General features: G+C 45.7%; 1 long non-coding RNA gene across 2 annotated transcripts; it reads left to right on the top strand.

The window, feature by feature from the left end:
* On the top strand, nt 65–15,512 carry ZDHHC4. Of its 2 annotated transcripts, none has more exons than XR_002342216.1 (8): nt 65–166; nt 634–827; nt 1,716–1,838; nt 2,634–2,707; nt 3,169–3,347; nt 7,244–7,369; nt 8,773–9,017; nt 14,897–15,512. It is a non-coding gene; the product is annotated as a zinc finger DHHC-type containing 4 (long non-coding RNA). The 2 variants fall into 2 exon arrangements; XR_002342215.1 differs by having other exon boundaries at nt 634–957.

Below are 15,749 nucleotides of genomic sequence, written 5' to 3'. Positions count from 1 at the left end.
ACGAACGCGACAGGCCCCGCCCCACAGCCCTCCGCGGCGTTCCACCGGAAGTCGGGCTAGATCCCCCCTTCCAGCGTCGCGTGTGACGTCACGATTCCGCCGGAAGTCTGGGGACGCGCCCTAGAGGCGCTGGCGGGGTGCAGTTGGCGGTTGGCGGATCCCGGCGGTAAGTCCGCCTCTGCTAGCTTTTAGGTACCCCTGCTGGCTCAGGGGGGTTGGTCTCCCTGTCTGACCCGCCCTTCCCCCTTTTGTGTGGGGCTGCAGCTCCGCCTTCGCCCCGCCCGGCGCCCGGACACCTCCAGTGTTCCCTGTAATCTTGTCTCACCCGTCCCGGGTTCCAGCTCCCCGGGGAAGCACGGGCCAGGCCCACCTGCTGGAATCTTCGGACCAAGAGTATCCTTGGAAATGCCTTTCTGTTGGGTCCCCAGCGGGAACTCCTCAGGCATAGGAATAAACACCAGAGATCCAGAAGCTCCCAATTAGCTTTTCCACTCGAAATCTCATAACTCTGTTCACCTTGCGGGGTCTCAACAGCGCCCCCCCCCCCAACTTTCAGATTCTTTTCCACACTGTATTCAGCCCCTGACTCCTAGCCTGTCACGTTATGTGAATGTCGAATTGATGTCTCTGCAGCCCGATCCAGTCTCCTAGAGGAATCATGTCTCCTGAAGTTTTGGGTGCCACCTGTTGTGCCAGGCGTACGCCGCTGCACAAGAGGAGATGCCATTTGAATTCTCAGTGAATGTTCGAAGGAGGAATGTCCGAACTGCCGGCTGAAAGCTATGCAAACAAAATAAATATATAGGCTGGGGATCCTGAATCACCTCGTGAGAATTGCTGCTCTTTGTTTCCTATCTTATCTCATGAAGAGTTTTTACGTTTAGCTATCTCAGTTGGAAGTCCCTCCCAGAATATTTGCTAAGGCCAAAAGTAACTGTTTCCAGTTTATTAACACAGGTCTGTGTCTTGGCCTTGGTCCCTGTGGGTGATGCCGGGTTGTTGTGGTCACCGTCCTGGAAGGATGTTTTTTGGGACGCCATGCCTTATTCTGGCTGTGGGCCCCTGACTGCCCCTAGTGGATGCTTCTTCCAATAGTATCGTCAGCAAATTCTTTAGGGGTACATTTTGTATCAAGGTCCTTGAGAATATTTATATTTGGGAAAGTAAAAGAATGATTTATTGCTGGAGCAGGGGAGGCAAGTGCATTTTGCATATTATTCCCCTCAAATGTTGGTATTTTCAGGCAGGAGATGCTGCAGAGCAGACCGCAGTGGTTTGATTAGGAAACTTTTGAAGGAGGACCAGCTGGGAAGCCCCATTGACAGTGTGTGGTTTTTTTTTTTTTTTTTTTGCCTTTTCTGGGGCTGCTCCCGCAGCATATGGAGGTCCCCAGGCTATGGGTCCAATCGGAGCCGCAGCCGCAGCCACCGGCCTATGCCAGAGCCACAGCAACGCAGGATCCAAGCCATGTCTGCAACCTACACCACAGCTCACGGCAACGCCGGATCCTTAACCCACTGAGCAAGGCCAGGGATGGAACCCGCGACCTCATGGTTCTTAGATTGGTTAACCACTGAGCCACGACGGGAACTCCCGACAGTGTGTGCTTGAAGGCTTGTGAATTGTTTGGGGAGCCATTTAGGAAATTGATATCTGAGAATATGTGTTGGAATATAGCCCTCAGTAGTAGTCACACTCTCTCTATTCCTTTGTAGCCCAGGATGGACTTTTTGTTTCTCTTCTTGTTCTACCTGGCTTTGTTGGTAATTGGTGTTATTACAATTTGCATCTGCTCGAAAATCCATTGCTTGAAAGGCCTGGTCAGAGGAGGAGCACAGGTAACAGTGATGCTTAGAGACCACGGGACTAGAACACCACCAGTTTCCAAGGCTCACCAGTTTTCTGTCAGAACAACAACAACAAAAGATTTAAACATTTTTTTCATTTTTATTTATTTGTTCGCTTGTTCTTTCACTTATGAGAATTGTGGTATATTTGAAAGTCTTTCTGTTTTTGTTTTGTTACTGTTGAAAGTAATGTTTTGATGATGCCTTGAGAGAAGATAGCATTCTCACGATTGGCTGCTTTTCTGTGGCTTTGATGCCTGTAATTGGGCATGGTTGTGGGCGGTGTCTGCCTGGAGGGGCCCAATGGGTAAAACTGGGGGTAGTATGAGCAGGAAACACAGGGCTGCCCACACTCCTCCAGGGATCAAAGTGAGCAGAATTGGGGTGAGCAGCCTTGGGACGGGATTGGCTTGGGAGGCGTCTGGGCTAATGCCCAGTGGTGTGGAGGTGGACTCCGGAACCTAGGATTGAACCCAAGGCAGGGAAGTTTACATGAACGGTTCGCATTAGCATCACCTTATCCATCCCTTCTGCTCACCTCCCTTTGCTTAAAGATCCCAACTTGGTGCCTTGTTTGGGGTCAGGATGGAAATGAAGGAGTTGGCATCACAGGAAGGCCAGCTGAGGGAAGCCCTTCTCTTTCTTCTCCCTTAAATCTCTTCTCTACTCCTGTGCAGAAATGCACCTTAATATCTCCAGTATTGCCGCTGAAAGGGAAGCATCTAATTTGTTGAGGAGTGGGGGGAATGAGAAATGAAACTGACTCTTTCATTTTTTCTTTTCCAGATATTCTCCTATCTAATTCCAGAATGCGTTCAGAGAGCCTTGCTGCGATTGCTTCATTACCTCTTCCATACACGGTACTTATACTTCAGAGTTTAAATATTACCTTCGTTTCTATTTCGATTTCCAGCATGGTACAGGGAAGGAAGGGTGCAGGAGGGATCAGGCGTCCAGGGTTCAGAATCTCTACTCGCAGATAATCTGCCTTTTGTCTCCAGGCTTTTGACATATTTAATTTTAAATAGCAATATTTAAAGAATGAGAAAGTATCGACACGCATTTCTGTAGAAGGAAATAAACACTGATGCCGAGACTTCAATTCCCAGCAAAGATTATGGATGATGACAATAGACAACATTTGCTGAGTACTTACTCTGTTGTAGGCGGTATGCAAAATGTTTCACTAGATTTCTTTGTAATTCTTACTATTATCTCAAGCCCAAAGGAAGTGGTTGTTCCTTGGTTCCCTTCCGTAGTATGGTGTGACTTCTTCACAGAGAAGCCCCTGTGGACAAGTCGTGTACCTGTCTCCTTTCAGAAACCACACCTTTGTTATCCTGCATCTCGTCTTGCAAGGAATGGTTTATACTGAATACACCTGGGAAATATTTGGCCTCTGTCAAGAGCTGGAGTTCTCCTTGTACTACCTTTTCCTGCCTTACCTGCTGCTGATTATCAATCTGGTTTTTTTTGCCCTAACTTGCGTAACGGACCCTGGTAAGTGGAGGCTCTTAGTATAGAAAGAGGTGACAGTAGGAGTTCCCGTCGTGGCGCAGTGGTTAACGAATCCGACTAGGAACCATGAGGTTGCGGGTTCGGTCCCTGCCCTTGCTCAGTGGGTTGACGATCCGGCGTTGCCGTGAGCTGTAGTGTAGGTTGCAGACGTGGCTCGGATCCCGCGTTGCTGTGGCTCTGGCGTAGGCCGGTGGCTACAGCTCTGATTGGACCCCTAGCCTGGGAACCTCCATATGCCGCGGGAGCGACCCAAGAAATAGCAAAAAAAAGACAAAAAAAAAGAGAAAGAGGTGACAGTAGAACTGTCTTACTGACAGTGCTACAGTCAAGTAGTGATCCTTCTGAGGACTTTGCCAAAAACTTGATATGTAGGGTTTGCATGATCTTTCAGTTTTGAATGTTTTCCAATTTTATTTTTTTCTTCATTGTGCCACAGATTATTTACAACTATTTAAATACTTTTACTTCATTGTGTTACATACTGAGCTTGCAGTCTGTCTGATACTCTTCTTTTTAAAATTGTTATGAGGAGTTCCCATTGTGGCGAAGTGGAAAAGAATCCGACTAGTATCCATGAGGATGTGGATTCGATCCCTGGCCTTGCTCAGTGGGTCAGGGATCTGGTGTTGCCATGAGCTGTGGTATAGGTTGCAGACGTGGCTCGGATCCCATGTGGTTGTGGTTGTGGCCAGCATCTGCAGGTCCGATTCCACCCCTAGCCCGGGAACTTCCATTTGCTGTGGGTGTGGCCCTAAAAATAAGTAGGTAAAATTGTTCTGATATTTGCGTTATGCCCTGGCGTGTGGTCAATTTCTGTAAATGATCCATATGTGCTTGAGAAGAGGGTCTGTTTTCTAGGTTTTGGGTACAGACAACCATATAAATCCATCAGATCAGGATGTTAATTATGTTCAGATCGTGTACATTCATACTAATTTTTTGTTTTTTTTGGCCAATTAGAGAGGTATGTGAGCTCATTCTGATGGTAGATTAGACAGACTTTCTCCTTTATGGATTTTGAAGCTATTACATATATGAGTGTGTGTAATAGTTATACATACTCAGATGTATTCAAGTTTAGAGTTAGTATTATCTCTTGAGTCACTTTTCAAAATAGAGCAAGCCTCTTCATTACTAGTAATACTCTGTGCTCTTAAGTCTCCTTTGTCTGATGTTAATATTATTACACTATTTTTTTTTTTTGTCTTTATAGGATTGCACCCATGATGGCATTGTAAGTTCCCAGACTAGGGGTAGAATCAGAGCTGCGGCTGCCAGCCTACACTACAGCCACAGCAACTCGGGATCTGAGCTGAGTCTGCGACCTACATCACAGCTCACGGCAATTCCGGATCCTTAACCCACTGAGCGAGGCCAGGGATCAAACCGCGTCCTCATGGATGCTAGTTGAGTTCGTTACCTCTGAGCCACAGTGGGAACTCCCTTATTACCCCTTTTTAAAAATTTTTTGTCTTTTTATTTTTTGAGGGCCGCACCTATAGCATATGGAGGTTCCTAGGCTGGGGGTCCAATTGGAGCTACAGCTGCTGGCCTCACCACAGCCACAGAAACTTGGGATCTGAGCTGCATCTGCAACCTACACCACAGCTCACAGCGAGGCCGGATCCTTAATCCACTGAGTGAGGCCAGGGATCAAACTGCATCCTCATGGATGCTAGTTGGGCTCGTTAACCCCTAAGCCGCAACGGGAACTCCACATATTTTTTGATTGATGCTTGCTTGTTTTTCTTTTCTTCATCCTTTTACTTTTGACCTTTTCTATCCTTGAAGGACTAAGTGTCCATTAATTGATGAACAGGTAGATAAAATATGATCTACCTATTTGATGGAACGCTATTCAGCAATAAGAAGGAATGAAGTACTTTTGAATGCTGTAACACAGATGAGCCTTGAAAACATTATGGTGAATGAAAGAAGCCAGATACAAAAGACCACATATTGTATGAATCCACTTATAAGAAGTATTCCAAAAAAGGCAAATCCAGAGAGACAGAATGGAGACCCATGGTTGCCAGGGGCTGTGGGATTAGAGAGAAATGGAGAGGGACTGTGCTCGGATTTCTTTTTGGGGTGATGAGAATATTCTCTGGTTGCTTATGGTGGTGATGATTGTACAGCTCTGTGACTATAAAAACCATTGAACTGTCCACTCTAAATAGGTGAATTGAGTTTATGAATATTATCTGAATGAAGTTGTTGATTTAAAAAATCATTCCAAAACCAGACAGAGATACCACCAAAAAAGAAAACTATCGGCCAATATCATTGATGAATATAGATGCAAAAATTCTCAACAAAATCTTAGCCAACCGAATCCAACAACATATCAAAAAGATCATACGCCATGACCAGGTTGGGTTCATCCCAGGTTCACGAGGATGGTTCAACATACGCAAATCAATCAGCATCATACACCACATTAACAAAAAAAAAGTCAAAAATCATATGATCATCTCAATAGACTCAGAAAAAGCATTTGACGAAGTCCAACATCCATTCATGATCAAGACCCTCGCCAAAGTGGGTATAGAGGGAACATTCCTGAACATAATCAAAGCCATTTATGAGAAACCCACAGCAAATATAATCCTCAATGGGGAAAAACTGAAAGCCTTCTCACTCAAATCTGGAACAAGACAGGGATGCCCACTCTCACCACTGCTCTTCAACATAGTTTTGGAAGTCCTAGCCACAGCAATTAGACAAACAAAAGAAATAAAAGGCATCCATATAGGAAGAGAAGAGATAAAACTGTCACTGTATGCAGATGACATGATACTATACATAGAAAACCCTAAGGACTCAACCCCAAAACTACTTGAACTGATTAATAAATTCAGCAAAGTAGCAGGCTATAAGATGAACATTCAGAAGCCAGTTGCATTTCTGTATACCAGCAATGAAATATTAGAAAAGGAATACAAAAATACGATACCTTTTAAAATTGCACCTCACAAAATCAAATACCTCGGAATACACCTGACCAAGGAGGTAAAGGACCTATATGCCGAGAACTATAAAACTTTAATCAAATCAAGGAAGATGTAAAAAATGGAAAGATATTCCATGTTCCTGGATTGGGAAAATCAATATTGTAAAAATGGCCATACTACCCAAAGCAATCTACAGATTCAATGCAATCCCTATCAAATTACCCAGGACATTTTTCACAGAACTAGAACAAACAATCCAAACATTTATATGGAACAACAAAAGACCCAGAATCGCCAAAACAATCCTGAGAAACAAAAACCAAGCAGGAGGCATAACTCTCCCAGACTTCAAGAAATACTACAAAGCCACAGTCATCAAAACAGCGTGGTACTGGTATCAAAACAGACAGACAGACCAATGGAACAGAATAGAGAACCCGGAAATAAACCCTGACACCTATGGTCAATTAATCTTTGACAAGGGAGGCAAGAACATCAAATGGGAAAAAGAAAATCTATTCAGCAAGCATTGCTGAATCATTTAATAACAAATGAATTAAATGTAGCCATTGTCATTGTGTTTTGACAGATTTTTTTTTTTTTTTTTTTTTTGGTCTTTTCTAGGGCTGCACCCCCGGCACATGGAGGTTCCCAGGCTAGGGGTCGAAATGGAGCTGTAGACACCGGCCTACGCCAGAGCCACAGCAACGCAGGATCCGAGCCGCATCTGCGACCTACACCACAGCTCACGGCAACGCTGGCTCCTTAACCCACTGAGCAAGGGCAGGGACCGAACCCGCAACCTCATGGTTCCTAGTCGGATTCGTTAACCACTGCGCCACGACGGGAACTCCCAGGACAGATTGTTTGAACATCCCGTCCACTGTATTGCTCAGAACTGACTTTTGTCCTTCCTTTTTGCAGGTACAGTAACAAAAGAAAATGAATCAGTGTTTCTTCAGGTTTACGAATTTGATGAAGTGATGTTCCCGAAGAACGTGAGCTGCTCTACTTGCGATTTGAGGAAACCAGCACGATCCAAGCACTGCAGTGAGTCCGGCTCTGGCCGCTCCAGCTCTGCCCTCGCACGGCAGACACGTGGGCTTTGTCTGCGAGGGAATGCTACGTAAATCCAGGAGCAGGGCCCTTTGACCCCCAGACATGAGGCGGCCACTGCCAGTAGGGGCTAGATAGTGGTTTGAGGTGCCTGGAGGTGAAGCCTTATGTTCTTGTATAGTGGGCAACCTTTGGCTCTGGGTCAAACAGCCCGCCTTTGGCCACATGGAGAGCTTGCTACCCAAGAGATGTTTCTGTGGGGTGTTGTGGTTGCAGACTTTAGTCATGCTAGGGGCTACTGCTTTGCAGAGTGGACAAGATTCTGGATTAGTCCTGTCCAAGAGAAACGAGCCACATGTGTGATTTAAAATTTTTGAGTAGCCACATTGCAAAAGTAAAAGATAGGCAAAATTAATTTTAATTATGTGTTTTGTTTAACCTATTTGAAATACCATTTTAACATTAGCAATGTAAAAATATAGTTCAATGGATAGTTTATATTCCTTTTTCATATAATTCCTTGAAATTCTGTATGTATCTTATATTTACAGCACAACTCAATTAGGACACTAAATTCTGTGGGGTTTTTTTATCTCTTTTTTAGGGCTGCACTGGCGGCATATGGAGGTTCCCAGGCTAGGGGTCGAATTGGAGCCACAGCTGCCAGCCTACACCACAGTCACAGCAATGCAGAATCCGGGCTGTGTCTGTAACCTATGTCACAGCTCACAGCAATGCAGGATCCCCAACCCACTGAGCAAGGCCAGGGATCAAACCCGCAACCTCATGCTTACAAGTTGGATTCGTTTCCCTTGCGCCACAGCGGGAACTCCGAGACACTGAGTTTTTATTGGAAATACTTGATCTGTATTTAGGTTGCATACACTTTACAGTTGGAAGAGCAGATTCACATAACCAAGCTCTTTTAGACGTTCTTAAAACTTTTTCAGTGGCTAAATCAGTACTGAAAGATCATTTTCCTTTAGTATCCACATCTGCATTGACATAATGTTCATCTTTGTCAGAAAAAGTGATTTGACTTTAAGCAAAAGCATCAGTATTAAAATTATGTCCTTCCAAGGTGAGTTCACTCACTACTGTCATCTCAATGTTAGTGAACTCACTGGAGGATCACATACGTGGAAAAACAGCTCTGAAATTATAAATATCACAAAGTATTCGTCCAGGCTTTTCTTGTAGCCACATTTCAGGTGGCCTGGGGCTTCTGTATTGGACCCTGCAGTTCTGAGAGTGTGCTGGTAGCAGCCACTGTTTCCTTAGCTCGTGCTGCTGGTGTCCGTTGGTGGGACCCCCTCTAGGTCTGCCTGGGGCTGTTATCAGGAGTCAGCTCGCAGCTTCCCCCCCCCCCCCCCGCCCCCGGCCCCGTTTCTTTGCAGGTGTGTGTAACCGGTGCGTGCACCGTTTTGACCACCACTGTGTGTGGGTGAACAATTGCATCGGGGCCTGGAACACCAGGTACTTCCTCTTCTACCTCTTGACATTGACGGCCTCGGCTGCCACCATGGCCGTGGTGAGCACCGTGTTTCTGGTCCGGTTGGTGATGGGGTCAGACTTGTACCTGGAGACTTACATCGATGACCTCGGACGCTCGCAGGTTGTCGACACTGTCTTTCTTGTTCAGGTAATTAATTATCAGGTAATTGTGTTGTGGGCTGTATGTTTCTGAGGTCAGGTTTCAGAACTGGAAAACGGACTTCTCGTTGTGGCTCAGTGCTAATGAACCTGACTAGTATCCATGAGGACGTGGGTTCAATCCCTGGCCTTGCTCAGTGGGTTAAGGATCCGGCATTGTCATGAGCTGTGGTGTAGGTCGCAGACACGGCTCAAGTTCTCCATTGCTGTGGCTGTCATATAGGTTGGCAGCTGCAGCTCCAGTTCGACCCTGGCTTGGAAACTTCCATATGTTGCAGTGTGGCCCTAAAAAGAAAAAAAAAATGGAAAAAGGACATTTGTCTTCTCAGTGAAAACAAATGAGGGCATTCCTTTAGAAAAAATTCATATATAATTTTAAAAAGTTGCTATGTAATTCTCATACCATAAAATCCTGTGGTTTTTGGAGTTCCCACTGTGGCCTGCTGGGTTAAGGACCTGGTATTGTCTCTGTGGTGGCTCATGGTGCTGCAGAGGCGGCAGTTCCATCCCTGGCCTGGCATACTGGATTAAGGATCTGGCATTGCCACAGCTGTAGCGTAGGTTGCAGCTGAGGCTTAGATTCAGTCCCTAACCTGGGAACTTCCATATGCCACGAGTGCGGCCTAAAAAAAAAAATTCAGTGGTTTTAATATATCCACATAGTCATGTAACCATCCCCACTGCCTAATTTCAGAACATCTTATCATCCCCAAATGACACTATTTTTCATTATCAGTCAGTCACTCCTCCTCCCTTTTAACCTAGACCCTGGCAACCACTAATTTACTTTCTGTCTGCATGGATTTACCTTTTCTGGGCATTTACATAAATGGAGTCATACACTGTGTAGCCTTTGAGCTGGTTTCTTTCACTTAACATATGTTCAAAGCTCATTTATGTTGTAGCATGAATCAGTACTACATTCCTTTTTATGGCTAAATAATATTCCGTTGTAATCATTGAGGAATTACCTGGCTGATTTCCAAAACATTTGCATCTTTTGCATCCCCACCAGCAATTTATGAAGGTTCTAATTTCTCCACATCCTTATCAATACTTATTATCTGGTTTTTTTTTTTTTTGACTATAGCCATTTTATGGGCATGAAGCGATACCTTATTGTGGTTTGCTCTGCATTTGTCCTAATGACTAATGATGTTGAGCTTTTTTTCCTGTTTTTATTGGCCGTTAGTATATCTTCTTTGGAGAAGAAAAAGCTCACTTTTTGTGTGTATGTCTTTTCTAGGGCTGTACCTGCGGCACATGGAGGTTCCCAGGCTAGGGGTCGAATCAGAGCTATAGCCGCCAGCCTGTGCCACAGCCACAACAATGCCAGATCCAAGCCGAGTCTGCAACCCACACCACAGCTCACGGCAATGCCGGATCCCCAACCCCCTGAGCAAGGCCAGGGATTGAACCTACAACTTCATGGTTCCTAGTTGGATTCATTTCCACTGCACCATGACAGGAACTTCAAGAGCTCTTTTTATATTCTGGACACTTGGCCCTTATCAGGTACGTGACTTACAAATATTTCTCCCATTCTGTTTGTTGTCTTTTCATTTCTTGGTTAGTTTTCTTTGAAACACAGAAATTTTTAATTTTGATGTTCAGTTTATTTCTTGTTGCTTTTGTGTTAGTGTCATAGCCAGGAAATGATTGCTTAATCCAAGATCATGAAGAGTTACAGTTAAATATTCTCAAAGTGTTTTATAATTTTAGCTCTTACATTTAGGTCTTTGTTCATGCTGAGTGACTTTTTACATATTGTGTTAGGTAGGGTTACACCTTTATTCTTTAGTTTGTGGATATCCAGTTGTTTCAGTATCATTTATTGAAAAGGCTATTTTTTGCTTATTGAATTGTTTTGACAGCTTTTCAAAAATTAATTTACCATAATGTAAAAGCTGAAGCCTTTTTTTTTAAGACTCATTTGATTGATATGAGATTTCTATTTCATTTATAGCCAGTTGTTTATGAGCAGTCTTTTTGTTATATAGCTCCTTTAGTGGTTTTTTTGTTTGTTTCTTTTTTGTTTCAAAGAAAGTAAAATGAGCAATTGGGATGCATTACCTGAATGCAGGTTTGGTTCAGCATTGGGAAATCATTGAATACTTTATACAGCGTTATTAAGTATAAGGAACAATGCCATGACTGTTTCTCTAGATGCTAAAGAGCCTTGGAGTTCCCGCCGTGGCACAGTGGTGAACGAATCCGACTAGGAACCATGAGGTTGCGGGTTCGATCCCTGGCCTCGCTCCGTGGGTTAAGGATCCGGCGTTGCCGTGAGCTGTGGTGTGGTTTGCAGACACAGCTAGGATCCCGCATTGCTGTGGCTGTGGTGTAGGCCGGCAGCAATAGCTCCGATTCGACCCCTAGCCTGGGAACCTCCCATATGCCACAGGAGCAGCCCCAGAAAAGGCAAAAAACAAAGATAAAATAAATAAATAAAAATAAAAAGCCTTTCACAAAATTCAACCCCCATTGTAAGAAAAGCACTTAGAATATAGGAACTGAAGGATATTGTCTTCATATAGGAAAACATACAATAGTCTTAAAACCTGCATCTTTTTAAAACTCTTATTATTTTTTTTAAATGGCTGTACCTGCAGCACAATGGAATTTCCTGGGCCAGGGATTGAATCCTCACTGCAGCTGCAACATACACCACGGTACAGCAACCCTGGATCCTTTAACTCACTGCACTGGGCCAGGGACTGAACCTGCACCGCACCAGCGACCTGATTCTTAACCCACTGTGCCACAGCAAGAACTCCCTTCTTTGCTTTTGATTACTTTCTTTGTCACTTATTTGTGAGTTATGTCTTTTTTTTTTCTTTTTGTCTTTTTGCCTTTTCTAGGGCCACTCCCACGGCACATGGAGGTTCCCAGGCTAGGGGTTGAATCGGAGCTGTAGCTGCCAGCCTACGCCAGAGCCACAGCAATGCGGGATCTGAGCCGCATCTGTGACCCACACCACAGCTCACGGCAACGCCGGATCCTTAACCCACGGAGCAAGGCCAGGGATCGAACCCGCAACCTCATGGTTCCTAGTCGGATCCGTTCACCTCTGCGCCATGACAGGAACTCCATGAGTTATATCTTTTGTTTATCTATTTGATATTAGGATAACTTTTGATCGAAAGTCTATATTGTAATGGTAGTTCTTTCTTGTTCTGTTTTCTATTTGTGTGTCTCTTTGTTTGTATAAAAATATTTAGACATTTTTCCTCATCACATCTCTTCTCTTTGTAACTTCAGTTAGAAAATACGCCCCCATCAAGAATTTTGGTGGAATTCCCGTCATGGCTCAGTGGTTAACAAATCCGACTAGGAATCATGAGGTTGTGGGTTCGACCCCTGGCTTTGCTCAGTGGGTTAAGGATCTGGCATTGCCGTGAGTTGTGGTGCGGGTCACAGACGCAGCTCGGATCCCGAGTTGCTGTGGCTCTGGCATAGGCCAGTGGCAACAGCTCCAACTGGACCCCTAGCCTGGGAAGCTCTATATGCTGTGGGAGCAGCCCTAGAAAAGGCTAAATAAATAAATAATTTTGGTAAATATCTGCTTTTCTTTTGCTAACTTTAAAAAATACTGAACTCTTTCAAACATCTTTATTTTGTCTGTCATAAAAAATGGTTTGTAAAAATCCAAGTGGGAGTTCCCATTGTGGTGCAGGGGAAACGAATCTGACTAGGAACCGTGAGCTGGCGGGTCGATCCCTGGCCTCGCTCAGTGGGGTAAGGATCCGGCATTGCCGTGAGCTGTGGTGTAGGTCTCAGACGTGGCTCGGATCTGATGCCGTGGCTGTGGCGTAGGCTGGCAGCTGTAGCTCCAATGCAACCCCTAGCCTGGGAATCTCCATATGCCTCAAGTGTGGCCCTAAAAAGCAAAAAAAAAAAAAAAAAAAAAAAAAAAAAGCAAGGGGTCCAGAACAGTTTAAAATGAAATGGGGGGGAGGAGGCGCAATGGGAAAAATAAGTAAAGGCAGTCAGAGGGGACAGAGTCCCGCGGGAAGGTGAGTGAGTCCTGGAGTCCCGGCAGGTAACTCACAGCACCGCAACATAGTTACCAGCGCTTGCTGTCTATTCCACAGTTGCTCCTAAGCACTCTCACCAGACACACATACGCAAATTGTAACTCTGTAAGGTGACAGGTGTGTTAACTAATGAGCTGATACACCGTCCTTATGTGGTATGTGGTACACCTTGAACTTGCGCAATATTATATGTCAGTTACATCTCAGTAAAGCTGGGGAAAAAGAAACTTGAAAACATTTTGCAAAACCACTGAAGTGAAAGCTGGGAGTGATGGCTCTCCCCTCCCACAGTTTCACTCCCCAGAGGCAACCGTTCCTATAGTTTGGTGTGTGTATTTCATGCTTTTTCCCTTCTGTGTATATATACCATACGCCTTCATTGAATTTCTTTTGTTTTTATATAAATAGGATTCCATGGTGATTTTTTGCATCTTGTCTTTCTCATTGGGCAATATATCACCAACATCTTTCCCACATTAGTACATAGACATTGAGCTCATTGTAATGTCTCCTTATTGTTCCATCATATGACTGTCCAGCGTCTTTCTCTTCCTCGTGGATGGATTTTTTTTTTTTTTTTTTTTTTTTTTTTTGCTTTTTAGGGCCGCACCTGCAGCATATGGAGGTTACCAGGCTAGGGGTCCAATCGGAGCTACAGCTGCTGGCCAGCACCACAGCCACAACAATGAAGGATCTGAGCCGCCTCTGTGACCTACACCATAGCTCACAGCAACACCGAATCCTTCACCCACTGAGCGAGGCCAGGGATCGAACCTGCAACTTCATGTTTCCTAGTCAGATTCATTTCCACTGCACCGTGATGGTGCCACTCCATAGACGGGTATTAAACTTGTTTCTTTCAGAAAGAGGGAGTATTAAAATCAGTGCTACAGGAGTTCCCGTCGTGGCGCAGTGGTTAACGAATCTGCCTAGGAACCATGAGGTTGCGGGTTCGATCCCTGGCCTTGCTCAGTGGTTTAAGGATCCGGCGTTGCTTTGAGCTGTGGTGTAGGTTGCAGATGCGGCTCTGATCCCATGTTGCTGTGGCTCTGGCGTAGGCCGGTGGCTACAGCTCTGATTCGACCCCTAGCCTAGGAACCTCCATATGCCGCGGGAAGCGGCCCTCGAAAAGGCAAAAAAAAAAAAAAAAAAAAATCAGTGCTACAGTGGGAGTTCCCATTGTGGTTAACGAACCCAACTAGTATCCATGAGGTTGTGGGTTCGATCCCTGGCCTCACTCAATGGGTTAAGGATCCAGAGTTGCCCTGAGCTGTGGTGTAGGTCGCAGATTGGGCTCGGCTCCTGTGTTGCTGTGGCCGTGGTGTAGGCTGGCAGCTACAGCTCTGATTGGACCCCTAGCCTGGGAACCTCCAAATGCCGTGGGTGTGGCCCTAAAGAGACAAAGCACACACACACACAAAATCAGTGCTACAGTGAATACCCCTGTCCCCATATTTCTGTGGTCAGATGGTTTTCAGAGAAAATGATCTCTTCTGTCCACCTGGAATTCATGTTAACGCTTGACCTAAGATCAACGTTTATTTCTCGGTTTACTCTGTAAACAGCTAACTGGCAGAGCACCGTCTCCTGAGTATGCTGCCTTTCCCATTTCCTTCTCCGTACATACTGCACTTATCCCACGTGAGACTCCTGTACGTAGTAGGATTTCTTGCTGGGCCGTTGATGGTTCTGACTTGCGGTCGCTGGGTCGGATGTGTACGGAGGTGGAGCTGGGGAGCAGATGTGTGGATCAGACCGTGGCGGGTGGGTGCTGGCCCTGCCGCGTGTCACAGCCTCGCTGCCTAACATGCTGCTTCCTCTTCGTCCCCAGTACCTGTTCCTGACCTTCCCGAGGATCGTCTTCCTTTTGGGCTTTGTCCTGGTGCTGAGCTTCCTCCTGGGGGGCTACCTGTGCTTTGCTCTCTACCTGGCTGCCACCAACCAGACCACTAACGAGTGGTACCGAGGCGACCGGGCCTGGTGCCAGCATTGCCCCCACGCGGCCCAGACCCCATCAGCAGAGCCCCGGGTTTACCGGAACGCGTACTGCCGTGGGCTTTGGAGCAACCTTCAGGAGATCTTTCTACCTGCTGCTGCACATTATGAAAGAAAGAAGAAATAAGAATGGGAAGAGTGGCGTTCCCTTCGTGGCTCAGTGGTTAACGAACCCAACTAACATCCCTGAGCTGGTGGGTTCGGTCCCTGGCCTCGCTCAGTGGGTTAAGGATCCGGCGTTGCCGTGAGCTGTGGTGTAGGTTGAAGACACGGCTCAGACCTGGCGTTGCTGTGACTGTGGTGTAGGCCGGTGGCTACAGCTCCGATTGGACCCCTAGCCTGCGAACTTCCATATGCCACAGGTGCGGCCCTGAAAAGTGGAAAAAAAAGGGGGGTGGGTGGGAGAGTGTTACTGCCTTTTAAATATAGTCTACATTATTTATACATATGTATGCTGACTTTCTAAGCATTGGTTTTTGGGTTTTTTTTTTTCTCGTTTCTGCTATACTTAGGAATCGGCTTTCAGTGGCTAAGGAGGGGAGGAGAAAACTAGTGTCCACTGAGGGCTCCATCCCTGCCAGGTGCCAGGCTGATAAATCCTGTGGCAGAAATGCCCCTTGCTTACCCTCTGCTCACTCAGCCAGATGGATAGGAGCATCCCTGAAGTCCTGGTGCCAAGGGGATCAACA

This window comes from Sus scrofa, chromosome 3 (genome assembly GCF_000003025.6).
Source record: "Sus scrofa isolate TJ Tabasco breed Duroc chromosome 3, Sscrofa11.1, whole genome shotgun sequence".
In the NCBI taxonomy this organism is placed as follows: domain Eukaryota; kingdom Metazoa; phylum Chordata; class Mammalia; order Artiodactyla; family Suidae; genus Sus; species Sus scrofa.
Note: the sequence above shows the minus strand (reverse complement) of the source record. Positions and strands in the feature narration are given on the sequence as shown.